Source organism: Sus scrofa, chromosome 13 (assembly GCF_000003025.6).
Source record: "Sus scrofa isolate TJ Tabasco breed Duroc chromosome 13, Sscrofa11.1, whole genome shotgun sequence".
Taxonomy (NCBI): Eukaryota; Metazoa; Chordata; class Mammalia; order Artiodactyla; family Suidae; genus Sus; species Sus scrofa.
The window spans coordinates 40,335,962-40,349,971 of NC_010455.5; the positions used below are offsets into that span (position 1 = coordinate 40,335,962).

General features: G+C 47.8%; 1 protein-coding gene across 2 annotated transcripts in view; it reads right to left on the reverse strand.

The window, feature by feature from the left end:
• FAM107A (family with sequence similarity 107 member A) overlaps nt 1–14,010 on the reverse strand; it is a 92,813-nt gene that overhangs the window by 59,066 nt on the left and 19,737 nt on the right. The window contains exon 1 of one of the 2 annotated variants that reach the window (XM_021068432.1): nt 13,702–13,875. The exons of the other annotated variant lie outside the window; for it this stretch is intronic. The gene's annotated coding sequence lies outside the window, so the exon portion shown is untranslated. Of the gene's footprint in view, nt 1–13,701; nt 13,876–14,010 lie in introns of those variants that run through there. 2 annotated transcript variants of the gene reach the window in all.

Here is a 14,010-nt window from a genome sequence, read left to right on the forward strand (position 1 = left end):
TTGAGAACAGAGAGGCTCAGAAAGGTTAACTTGCTCTGTTCACCCCATTGGTAAGTGGGGGAGCAGGGCTGAGCCCAGGTTTCCCTGTCTCTACACCTGTGCTAATGCAGTGCTAGCCAAAAGAATCCTGTACAGTGATGGAAACATTCCATGTGGGTGCCAATAATACAGCCGCCACTAGTTGTATGTGGTTACTTAGTGACATGTGACTAGTGCTATTGCGGAAATGAAGTTGTAGTCTTATTTCATTTTCATTCATGTATGTAGCCTGTATTGGACAGTCCAACTCTAAAAAGTCAGGTCAAGGGAAGGAGGAAAGCTGCAGGGCACAGGCAGAAATGACAGAGCCTACCAGGAGGGACCCACCTGTAACAGCTCTGACAAAACCCACACACAACAAGGTGGAAGTCTCAGGGCACCAGACCCACTCCTTAAGAAGAGCACCAGGGCTTTGTAATCAGATGTGGCCTTAACAAGCCTCTTAAACCAGGACTCAGTTTCCTCATATAAAAAATAGCTATCAAAATAGGGCCAGTTTTAAGAAGCAATGACAGAATACATAGTACCTGGCACATAACTGGCATTTAATCAGCTATTTAACAGTCATACTATTATCACAATTATTACTAATGAGCATCTGCTCACTTTTAAACTTTTACGTTTCTCATTATATAAAAATCATTTATGCTAAAAATTTCAACAATGCAGGTGTATATAGAGTGAAACTTAAAAATCTCCAAATAGGGAGTTCTTGTTGTGGCGCAGCGGAAAGGAATCCCACGAGGAACCATGAGGTTGTAGGTTCGATCCCTGGCCTGATTCAGTGGGTTAAGGATCCGGCATTGCTGTGAGCTGTGGTATAGGTCACCTACAGGGCTCAGATCTGGCGTCGCTGTAGCTGTGGTATAGGCGGGCAGCTGTAGCTCTGATTGGACCCCTAGCCTGGGAACCTCCATATGCCGCGGGTGCAGCCCTAGAAAAAAGGTGCAAAAAAAACAAAAAACAAAAAAAAAACTTTAACCCCAAATCCCCCTCCTAGATGAAACCCTTGTGATTAGTTTCCTATGCGCCTACCCACGAACTGTCTCCATTTCCAGAAACATCTAGAACATTTCAATCTCTCCTTTTGACAACTGCCAACATGAAATGCACTCTTCTGCTATTTGCTTTTGTCACTTTACGCATCTCCAGGGTATCTTTCCACACACCCACCTTCAGTTTCACTGCCTTATTTTACTGTCTGCACAATGTTTCCTGGTAAATGTCATTTGTAACTTTTTGGCAGGCCCTTACTGATGCACATTTAGGATGTTGCCACTTATTTCGCTACAGCAAGCACTTTACACATGTCCTTTTATACACCCACCTGGAGGGAAAATTCTTCCCAGTAGAATCACTGGGTCAAGGGTGATAGATCTCAGCATTTGTATAATCTCCTTTTCAACCTCTCAGGAGCACTGGACTTGAAAGGAATGTTCTGAAAATACTCCTCAAGTCATGCTAATAATCACCCCTGGAATGTGTTTGCTGGTTGGGTTTGCAACTTTGGAGAAAACAGATTTTTTTTATTTTTCTTTAAGCAGATTTGGTTCCTAAAGACTCTGTGGTGCAGGGATGTGGAAAGGGCGAAGGGAGGGGACTTTGTGAGGGGGCACCTGGAGGTCAAGAGACTGGACCCCACTAATCCCAGCTCTAGCTGGCTGGGGGGTCTGAGGGTGAGAACTCTGCTTCTCTGGGAGGCCAGTCCTACAGGAAGTCAGGCTTTGCTGCTTGCGAAAAAACACTCCAGGGGAGCCCCTGAGCCTGTGACCTGGGGTGGGGAATCCGGGAGGGAGGAGACACCCACAATAGGCCTGGCCAAGGACGGGACAACGGTGGTTCTCAGCAGGCGAAATCCGAACGGCTCACACACGTCAGAAAAGAGCTTGGCCTCTCCAGAAACCAAAGAAATGCACATGCAAACAATAGACTATTGTTTTTCACCTATCAGATTGGCAGAAATTAAAACAAAATGATACCAAAGTTGGAGAGTGTGGATAGGTGATGTGGGAGGTGGCCACACTGGTGCACTCCTGCTGCAGGGAAATGGTGCTTTCCAGAGTCTATGCCTTTCCCTTCCTAGCAATTTGTTTTGAGAAAATGACTGAACACATGCACAGAGATACACGGTTAAGGAGTTGCATTAATCAGCATCTTTTGTAATAGTAGAAAGATTGGCAATAAGGTACATGTCCAGAGACAGGGGGGTGGTTGAATAAGCTGAACTATCTCCACAAAATATAACAGTCTGTGGCTAAAATGAACACTGCAGGGAGTTCCTGTTGTGGTTCAGCGGTAATGAAGCTGGCTATTATCCATGAGGATGTGGGTTCAATCCCTGGCCTCGATCAGTGGGTTAAGGCTCTGGCGTTACCAGGAGCTGTGGTAGGTTGCAGACAGCTTAGATCCTGCGTGGCTGTGGCTGTGGCATAGGCCAGCACCTGTGGCCTAAACTACAGCTCATGGCAACGCCAGATCCTTAACCCACTGAGAGAGGCCAGGGATTGAACCTGCATCCTCATGGAGCTAGTTGGATTTGTTTCTGCTGCGCCAATATGGGAACTCCTAATTTGCTAACATGAGCTTAGGAAACCAAGCTGATAACCATCGAGTATATTAAGTCAGTCTAAATGCAATTATCTCCTCATATAAAGACAGTCACCAGCTCTTGTCCACATTAGAAGTCCCCTCTGATCCCAGGAATGTCTTTAATTACAGTAAGAGCAGGAGAATAATGGTGTCTGTGTGTTGAGCACTAACCCTAACCCAGGCACTGGCTGGTACTTCATGCATGTTCCCTCCCTGGATCCTCACAGTGGCCCAGACACAGCTACTCTCATGTCTTTGAATTTCCTGGGAGAGCCTGAAATGGGCACTTGGGGCAAGTGATTTGTTAAGGGAGATCACTAATGAGACATCTGTAAAGGAGTAAGAGAGGGAAGCAGGATGGGGCAGGGAAGGTAAGGAAAGATGTGGGTTTAGCTGAAGTCTTGTCTCAGCCTGATCCCATGGACTGTATGTGATACCATAGCACTGTCCCACTTTGAGGCAAGGACATTGGGCTTGTATCCCCCCACCTCAGTCAGTCATTGGCTATAGGACAACGGTAAGAGCAAGCAGGGAGACAGGATCAACCTCCCCAGTATCTCTGAGTGAGGCGCTTCCCATAGCCAAGGGCAGTTGCTTTGACAAGAGAGCAGCTATAAGCAGCCAATACTCAAAGTAGCCAGGGGACAGATGTGCTGGACCAGTAAAAGGGATGTAAGCTGAGCACCTACTTCCTACATATTATTATTTTACAGATGGGTTGGAGTAGATAAGCAATGAGATCCTGCTGTAGAGCACAAGGAACTACATCTAATCACTTGTGATGGAACATGATGGAGGATAATGTGAGAAAAAAGAATGTATTATATGTATAACTGGGTCACTTTGCTGTATAGTAGAAATTGACAGAAAATTGTGAATCAACTATAACACATTTTTTTAAAAAGCAAGTAATAAATTTTGAATTGAAATTCCATTTTGGAGGAGAGAGGAAAAGGATGAGATTATACAGAACACACCAAGGTATTCAAAATTAGTTTTTTTTTTATTAGTGTATCTCATTGTTCATTTTGCTATTTTAAAGCTATACAAATATGTTCAATATTCCTCTGTGTGTATAAACTATTTCTCTAAGATAAAAATAGAAACAAACAAAAAAACCACCCCAAAACACATGGGGAAACTGTGATTCAGAGAAGTTAAATAACTTGCCCAAGGTTACCCATCTCATAAGAGTTGGAGCCATGTCTTGAACTCATCTGAAGTCTTGCTTTTAGCCATGAAACTACACTGTTGCTCATTTCACAGAGGGAAAGGGAATTGAAGCTGTGAGTGGCCCCATGTCCTCTGCCCTACCAAGTGCCCTCACAATTTACTCTCTGTGCTTCACCTTATCATCTTGGCTGATAAGCAGTTCCAACCTGGGTTGTTGAAAAAGGGAGCCACAAAAAGCCTTTGTGCTTCTACAGAGATCCCTGAAGGTTGAATGTCAGAGCTGGTTGCTAGGAGATGTTTCTCAAGAAAGTTTCCTTTGGAAAATGAGCCCAGGCTCTGCCCACAGCCCCAAGTTATTGTACCTGGGAGAGAGACATCCCAGCATTGTGTTTTCCCCAAGGTACTAGGAGATCCGATTCCTTCTCCAACTGGTTCTGCCAAGCCCCAGTTCAGAGTGTGTCTTGGCTGAAAACAGTCTTCAAGCCAAACTCAGCGCCCTAGAGAGCAAGGCCCCTTGGAGATGACCTATCTGCCCTCCTCATTGTGGGGAAACTGAGGCATGGGGGGTTGAGGGAGTCACAGTGAGGTAGCGCCAAGTTTACGCTTTTGTCCCTTTCAGTAGAGGACCAGGCAGCTCTCCCACCCCCTGGGCCCTGACTGGTGAGGCAGCAGGGACTCAGGATATGAAGACTGGGTGCATTTCCCTTTATTAATCCTTGGGTTTCAAAATATTCTGGATACAGATGATTACTTGCTCAAATGGAAAAGAAGAGCTGCATTTATTGGGCATCTACTATGTGCCAAACCCTGGAATAGGTGCTTAAGGGTCTTCATCTACTTCATCTGACTTCTGGATTATTTTAGGATTAGTGTTCCCTGGCTGCTGTTTTTTTTTTTTTTTTCGTCTTTTTAGGGCCACACCCATGGCATATGGAAGTTCCCAGGCTAGGGATAGAATTGGAGCTGTAGCTGCTGGCCTACACCATAGCCACAGCAACACCAGATCTGAGCCGCATCTATGACCTACACCACAGCTCACGGCAGTGCTGGACCTTTAACCCACCGAGCGAGGCCAGGGATTGAACCTACATCCTCATGGATACTAATTGGGTTTGTTACTGCTGAGCCACAACAGGAATTCCTGTGATATGTTGTTGAGACTCTGGATTCTGTTTTCTTCTTCTGAAGAGTATAAGATTTGGTTTTAGCAGGCAGCACAATTACTGGTTGATTCCTTTGAGATCCCATGGGAGGCTTGGTTTTACACTTTGCTAAGGAGAGCAAAGCCCAAGCTATTTCCCAAGCCTCCCTAACTTGACGGGAGTCACCTCCAAACTCTCTCTTCTGAGGATCTTGAAGGCTTTAGCTCTAGGTTGTGTCAGGGCAGGCCTAGGGCAGCCCTTACACTAGAGCGTGGTCCTTACTCCCAAGGCCTGGCCTTCCTGGTGTCTCAGGTCAACAACGCCTGGGATGAAGTTCTGTCCAGTGTCTTCCAGCATTTCTGGACTTGCAGTATCTCAGTTTGCTCTCAACCCCCAACCAGCTGCTCTGGTAAGCCTTGGATTGTCTTGCCCTGTGTGTGCATTGCCCCACCTTTGGGCAAGGACATGTGGGTCCTGGGAGACCACAACCTCCCCCTCCCCCAGACTTCTGGGGCCACCTGGCTGTGCAGCTCCCTCCTCGCCCATGTCCTGTCCTGTAGATTCCTTCTGCTTTTGCTGCTCCAGTGGTGCCAAACTCTGATCGCTGACTCCTGAGCTTGGAGGGATTGTCATGCTCCATTTGGTCTCCCTTGCACTTCTCATGCTCATAAAATTGTCCCAGGATGAGAGCCCGGGTGACGAGGGACCCACCTTGTGAGTTTCCCTTCCCTTAGAATCACTATCTGCTTTCCACTACCTGCCAACAGTTACCTCTTATTTTGTCAAGCATTACAATATTTTGGGTTGTTTCGGAAACAGGCAGACCTGGTAACAGCCAGATGTGAAAGTCCAACTCATAGCTGGGCACTCTTTCCCTGTATTTACCTTGGAATGCTCATAAGCACCCTGAGAAAAAGGATTTAATAGCCTCATTGCACAAGTGAGGAAACCACGGTTCAGATGGGTGCAGTAAGCTGCCTGAATGGCAGAGTGGATGAGCTGAAAACTAGTTTTCTGGACTTCAGAGCCCATGTTTTGACCCAGTACTGCCCCCGCTTTCAGTGGAAAAGCTAAAATCAAAACTATCACTGTTGCCCTCACCAAAACAGCAGTGAGCCAATTTATACATTTTTCTATGTCCCATTTTTCACCATGTTGCTTTATTCCTCTTTCTGCCTTGACCCCCTGGTCTGGGTGATCATCACCCTTCACATGCGTGATTATAATCACTTCTTACAGAGCTTCCATTGCTTGTTCCCTACAACACTTTGCTCCCTTTTTTTTTAATGGCTGCACGTGAGGCACATGGAGGTTCCTGGGCAAGGGATTGAATCTGAGCTGCAGCTGCGATCCTTTACCCTGCTGCACCAGGCTGGGGATTGAACCCTTGCCTCTGCAGCGACCCTAGCCATTGCAGTTGGATTCTTAACCCACTGTGCCACAGGAGAACTCCCTGACTTACTTTCTTTTTTTTTTTTTTTGTCTTTTTGCTATTTCTTGGGCCACTCCCGCGGCATATGGAGGTTCCCAGGCTAGGGGTCTAATCGGAGCTGTAGCCACAGGCCTACGCCAGAGCCACAGCAACGCAGGATCCGAGCCTCGTCTGCGACCTACACCACAGCTCACGGCAACACCGGATCATTAACCCACTGAGCAAGGGCAGGGACTGAACCCGCAGCCTCATGGTTCCTAGTCGGATTCGTTAACCACTGCGCCACGACGGGAACTCCCCTAAGTGTGTTTCTTAAATAAGGCTTGAACTCTGTAAAAAACTCTGTAAAAAACAGAGTTGCCGTGAGCTGTGGTGTAGGTTGCAGATGCAGGTGGGATCCCGCGTTGCTGTGGCTCTGGCGTAGGCCTGTGGCTACAGCTCCGATTCAACCCCTAGCCTGGGAACCTCCATATGCCGCGGGAGCGGCCCAAAAAATAGCAAAAAGACCAAAAAAAAAAAAAAAAAATTTTTCTTAACATAATTATGGGGAGAATTTACTTATCTAGGAGCACGGAGCTGGTCAGCATACAACCAGGTGGCCCCTTGAGAATCCCATGCAGGGCTCCTTCCTCAACAGCCCCTTCCTCATACCTGGAATAACAGCATCAGCAGCACCATAAGAGCCAGGCACCTCACTTGGACCATACTTGCAAGATGCTATCTTTGTCCCCTTTTATGCATGGAGATACTGGGGCTCAGAGAGGTTGAGTCACTTGCCCAACGTCACACAGCTGGCAAGTGGCAGAGCTGGGATTTGCTTCCTGCATCTGGAAGGAACCACCTAGTCAACAGCATCCAAACCTGGCCTGGATTCTCCCTTCCCAGACTGCGTGGGGGTGGCGCAGGGCACATTGGGGTTTTCTGGAACGGGGCAGGGGCAAGGAAATCATCAGAGAGGCCTGGCCCCAGATCCCATTACGCCAGGGGAGATCGGCTTTCCCCTGTTCTGGCGCCGTGAGCAGGGCAGAGAAGCGGGCAGGCAGCCACTTCCCTGGTTATTCAAGTAGAAAATTACAGGTGCCCAAAATAGCCTGGGCATTCTTTTATTTATGAATAAGCAGCGAGTCCATGGACTTGGGAGGGGGGCTTATATCTATTTTTTCCACTGGCCATGTCTCTGAGAACTACAGGGATGCCTAGCTCTCTTAGGGAAGACTACCCCAGAAGCTGGGGATGCTGGCAGGATTGGGGTGTTTTCAGGGCATGGTCGTGAGAAAAGGAGACGTGACCATGTCCTTCTCAGTTCTTGCTGTGTGATCTTGGGCAAATGGCTTAGTCCCTCTGGGCCTTCATTACTTCTGTAAAATGAGGTGATTCCCACACTTACAGAAACGTTTATTTTCCTCTGAGCATAAAATTAATACTTGCTCATTGCAGACAATGTATAAAGGAAAAAAAAAAAAACCCTCCAAACCCAACACAAAATGACCATTATATCCCTCCATTGCCCCACCCTAATTAAGATCATCAAGGTTAATATGTGGTAATGTGTACTTTCTTTCTATGCGTGTATTAAAGAAGGACTGGGAGTTCCCTTCATGGCTCAGTGGTTAACGAATCCAACTAGGAACCATGAGGTTGCAGGTTTGATCCCTGGCCTGCTCAGTGGGTTAAGGATCCGGTGTTGCCGTGAGCTGTGGTGTAGGTCGCAGACGAGGCTCGGATCCTGCATTGCTGTGGCTCTGGCATAGGCTGTTGGCTACAGCTTGGATTAGACCCCTAGCCTGGCAACCTCCATATGCCGTGGGAGAGACCCTAGAAAAGGCAAAAAAAAAAAAAAGACATAAATAAATAAATAAATAAATAAATAAATAAGGACTGGTAGAGCCCAATGCCTGAGCCACTGTGCTCTAAAAATAGAACCCTCACCTCCGGTCAAAAAGTGAGCTCATGTCTGCCCTGGGGAGGCTTGGAAGCAGGTTCCCCAACACCTCGCACATTCCCTTTCCGTTTCCCCAGGCCTCTGGAGACAACCCCAACTCCAGCCCCCTGAGGGTTTGGTGAGGTGGGAAAGCCATTGCACGCATCTCAGAGGCACATGTGGGGCCCAGTGTCTCCTGGTGGGACATCCCCAGGATTGGTGCATAACTGGCTGTCCTGGGCATGGCTTGTGGACCCCTGTCTCTCCTCCCTAGAGGGTCAGCACAGGAAGCTGCTGCCCTCTTCCAGGCTGTCTTGACTAGTCAATACGTGAAGCACTCAGAGTCGGCGCCTGACACGCAGTGTGCTGTCAATACATCTAAGCTGCCTCTCTGACTATTACATCATTATATTCCTAGTTGGGAGCTAAACAGCCAGAGGCTATTCCCTTGTGGAGGCTGATTTGTAACGAACCTGAGGGCACAGCAGCTGAATCACTTGCAGGATGGAAATAACACAGCACCCATTACAGTCACTTCCTTTTATCGGGCACAGCACTGGGGGCCAGAGGCTCTTCTGAGTCATCTCATTTGCTGCTTATAGCTACCAAGCTAAAGGGTCATCACTAGTCCCCATGCACAGATGAGGGAACTGAGGCTCAGAGATGTTAAGTAACTCTCCCAAGGCCACACAGCTGCCAGGGGGAAAACAGGGGCTTTAGCCCAGGTTGGTCCAATGTGGGATCCCTCATGCAGGAGGCTCAGCTTGGGGGGATGAGGAAGGGCTGGTCCCGGCCCCAGGGGAGCTCAGTGTGTGGTAGCAGAGGCCCAAATCTGTTACTTTCCCAAGTTCCCTGGGTGTGCTGATGGGTAGAGGGAGAAGGCTGTGGGCTCTGGAGTCAGGTTGTCTTGGTGTAGGCCTCTAACTCTGACACCTCTTAGCTCTGTCACCCGCTTAATTTCTCCAAGCTTGTTTCCCATCTGGAAAATGAGGATAATCAAGCATTGCTGAGAGGATAAAATTAGGTAACATAAGCTCCCAGTATAGGTGTGGGGCATAGTAAGTGCTCAGTAAATCCAACTCTTACTAACTTTCTTGTTGTTCTTATTCCCGGAGGACCTATTGAATTTCTAAGGACCACCTTGCTTTCCATCTGACTGCTGAGCAGAGCCATGGCTGGTTCAGCTCAGGGAAGCCCTGGCCTTCTCCCAGCACTTGGGGTTGGCTGCTTCATGTCACGTAATACAACCCTTGGTCTGGGCTGCTACAGACACGAGCCCCAGTATGAAAAGTGGTAGCTGGGCACGGGGGTTCTGCCCAAAGACACCCAGCATCTGCTCCATCCACTCTGCTTCCCCCTCTTGGTGAGAGATCAGCAAAATTTTGACAGCCCACCTTATGCTCTCAGTGAGGGTGCAGTTCTGTGTAGCAGGACAGTCAGGCCAATGTGATGTTTGTCCACCCTGGGTCAGGAAGATAATTTTGTAGCGTTTGATTACAGGCAGGTCCCTGATGGAAACTCACCCCAGACAGCTGCTGCAGCTTGACTGAGAGAAGCAGGGGAACTGCTGCTTCAGGGATTGCTTCCTGGCTCTGGGAAGCACCCGCTGCACCAGGCAGTAATGCTGGGGCAAGTCCAGGCTCCGAGAGTGGGCTCTGAGATGGCTGCCTACCTGAATTTGATCCCTGGGTCCATCAGGGTCCACCAATGATGTGCTATGTGACCTTGGAGCAGGCACCTAACCTCTCTGAGCTCAGTTTCCCATATGGGAGTCACAGTAGTGCCCACTTCACGGGGTTGTTGTGAGATGGTGCCTAGTCTATAATAATTACTCATTAAATGGGATATTATTATTATATTACATTGTTTGGAGGAGCTACACACCCTCATGTATACACAGCATGGTGCACTCTTCTGCATAGAGACCCACCGCTGAGCTACTCCCTTCTCAGCAGACAGTGGGGCACAGAGATCTGTTTCTATTACTCTCCCCCTTTCCTCCATTATCACCCCCATTCCTGGGCTTCAGTTCTCATCTCTTCGAAGGACACACACTCCTGATGGTTGGCAGAGCTGCCATCGCCAGCCCAAGGGAACCAACTGACTCTTTGATCAGATAAAAGGAATAGAAGGGAGCTCCCGCTGTGACACAGTGGGTTAAGAATCCGACTGCAGTGGCTCAAGTCCCTGTGGAGGTGCAGGTTCCATTCCTGGCCCAGCACAGTGGGTTAAGGATGTGGTGTTGCCACAGCTGTGGCTTGGATTCAGTCCCTGGCCTGGGAACTTCCATATGCTGAGGATGCAGAAAGAGAGAGAGAAAGAAAAAGTAGCCATTTGTTAAGCCCTTACTGGGTGCCAAGTACTGTGTTCTGTGGGTTCCATTATTTTATTTATTTTTGCTTTTTAGTGTCTCACCCACAGCATATGGAAGTTCCCAGACTAGGGGTCGAATCAGAGCTACAGCTGCCAGCCTATACCACAGCCACAGCAATGCAGGATCCCAGACCCACTGATCGAGGCCAGGGACTGAACCCACATCCTCATGGATAAAGGTCGGATTTGTTTCCACTGCACCACGAGGAGAACTCCCTCATAGGTTCTGTTATTAACCCATTTCGTAAATGGGAAAGCTGGGGCCCAGAGAGATTAAGAAGGTAGCAAAGTTCACAAAGCTAGTGAGCAGAAGAGCCAGGAGCCAAACTGAGGTTCTCCTGACTTCATGGCCCAAGCTCCTAATGCAACACTAATACTGACTCCAACTGGCTAACCTCAGACCCCTCACTCTCAGCTCCTTGGCCTGGTTCCCTGGGAGCCTATCAACTTCTGGCCCCCACTGTCATTTCCTCTCTAGCATCCACCTACTCTGGCCCTGCTTCTGCCTCTCTCCCTTCATCCGGAATGCTGTCACCCTCCTCTAGGCTTGGCTCATTCCTCCAGGGCTCTGCTTAGTTGGCACCTCCTCCAGGAAGCCTTCCCTGATGCCCCACCTCACCAGGGTTAGGTACTCTCAGGCCCTTAACTCCCTGTGAGGGGGTAAGCTTGGAGGAGACCCTGTTCTCTGGAAGAGACTATCCCTACACAGCTCTCCCAATGACCCAGCCTCCCATGGCTGCCAAGTCCCTTCCCTGGGACCGCAGGGCCTTTGCAGGGCAGGAGGTAGAAGGCAGAAAGCTTCAGCCCTTACAGCCAGTCCAATGTGTACAAGTCACACCTGCCCCAGCCAGGCCCTGGCTTAGCTCCTACAGGTGCCTGTGGCTTCTTGAGGAGGCAGGCCAGTGCTCTGCAGGCTGGAGGCCCCTGGTTATGGGCAGAGGGGTGCCTGCAGGCCGCAGTGCCAGTGGGCAAGACTGGGCCAGGAAATTCACCCTGGGACATCTCTCTCTCCAGTGTTCACCTGGCTGAGGGCCTGAATGGGACATCTCTGGAAAAACTGCCACTGGAACTTTCCACTGACTGGCCCGGCTCTGGAATGCCACAGGATGCAGACAGGAAGCCCGTGGCCTTGTCAGGCTTGAGTCCCGTACCTGCTCGGGCCCAGGCTAGACTCAGAGAGGAGATGTCTGTAATACACGGGCTCTAAACAATTTTAGTGCCACCAGGCCCTGACTGTGGGCTTTTGGAGCCCTGCTTAGGATTTTTTTTTGGCCACACCTGGGGCATGTGAAAGTTCCTAGGCCAGAGAGCAAACCTGTGCCACAGCAGCGACAACACCAGATCTTTAACCTGCTGCACCACAAGGAAACTCCCTCGCTTAGAACTTTTTTCTATCAATGTCCAAGAGTGGACCTGCCTATAATTTACTTTCCTTTCACTGTCCTTGAACTTTGATGTCAAAGTTATTTTAACAAAAAATGAAGTGGGAAGTGTTCCTTTTTTTTAAACACTAAAAAACATTTCAAAAGTTCAAACATATTTAAAAATGTATTAGACAAGTAAAAGGCGTACATTTTGAAACCATCACTATTTATAGAAGACTTGGTTTTGAAAGAGGAAAAGCTGTGAAGGAGCAAGAACATACAATAGAGAAAGAGATAGCCACCTCACTAAGTGGTACCAGGGAAAACTGGAGAACAATGCAGAGCAACAAATTCACAACATTCCCTCATACCACAAAAATAAACTCAAAATGTTCCAGAGACCAAAATGCAAGACCCCAAACAAGCAAACTCCCAGAAGCAAAGGCAGAGAGGACCTCACAGCAATCACAGCAATATTCCCCTTGTCTCCCAAGGCAAAAGAATAAAAGCAAAAACAAACAAATGGGGCCAAACTCAAAAGCTCCTGCACAGCAAAGGAAACCATCAACAAAATGAAAACAATCCACTGAGAGAAAATACATGCAAACAACATGACCAGCATGGTTTCAACATCCAACAGCTCATACAACTCAATACCAAAAAAAAAGGAAACAACCCCATCAAAAAATGGGCAGAAGACCTAAACAGACATTTTTTCCAAAGATGACATGTAGATGGCCAATGGGCACATGAAAACACTCTCGACATGGCTTATCATCAGAGAAATGCAAATCAAAACCAACCACAATGATATATCTCCCCACACCTGCCAGAATGGCTATCATCAAGAAGTTAACAAATAACAAATGATGGCAGGGGTATGGAGAAAAGCAAACCCTTGCATACTGTTGGTAGGAATGTAAATTGGTTTGGCCATTATGGAAAACGGTATGGAGTTTCTTCAAAACTAAAAATAAAACTGTATGATCCAGCAATCCCACTTCTCAGTGTAAGTCTGGAAAAAAATGAAAACATTGATTCAAAAAGATTTATGTACCCCAATTTTCATTGTAGCACCATTTACAACAGCCAGTACATGGAAGCAACCCAAATGCTCATCAACATACAAGCAGATTAAGATGTGGTATATATATATATATATATATAGTGTATACACAATGGAATACTATGCAGCCATTAAAAAGAATGAAATTCAGGAGTTCCCATTGTGGTGCAGTGCAAACGAATCTGACTAGTATCTATGAGGATATGGGTTCAATTCCTGGCCTCACTTAGTGGGTTGGGATTCTGGTATTGCCATCAGCTGTGGTGTAAGTCACAGATGAGGCTTGGATCCTATATTTGCTGTGGCTGTGGTGTAGGCTGGCAGTTATAGCTCTGGTTCAACCCCTAGCCTGGGAACTTCCATATGCCCCAAGTGCGGCCCTGAAAAGCAAAAAAAAAAAAAAAAAAAAAAAAAAAAGGAAATCCAGCCATTTGCAGCAACATGGAAACATGGATAGACCTAGAGAACACCACACTCAGTGAATTATGTCAGACAATGATGAAAAGCCAAACACTGGAAGATGTCACATATGTGGAATCTAAAAAACAAATGTATATAGCAAACCAGCAACAGACTCACAAAGAAAACAAACTCTGCTTTACCTGCGGAACAGGAAGGAGGGAGGGTGTTGGCTGGGCTGCACCCTGCAGGCCTTGTAGTTGACCAGCAATGAGACCAAAGAGCCCAGAGACATGAAAGGCTTATCCAAAGCAAAAGCTCCTGGGTGACATCACAGTGGAGCCCAGTGCAGCAAGCTGGAGAGATGGCAGGCATCTTTACTACTCTGGGGAGGAGGAGCCTGACACTTATAGGGGAACTGACGTCACCTTGGCTCATCAGTTACCAGGGAAACCAGAGCTGGGCACGTCCCTCACAGCCCGTCAGGTTAATGAGCATCACAAAGGTATATG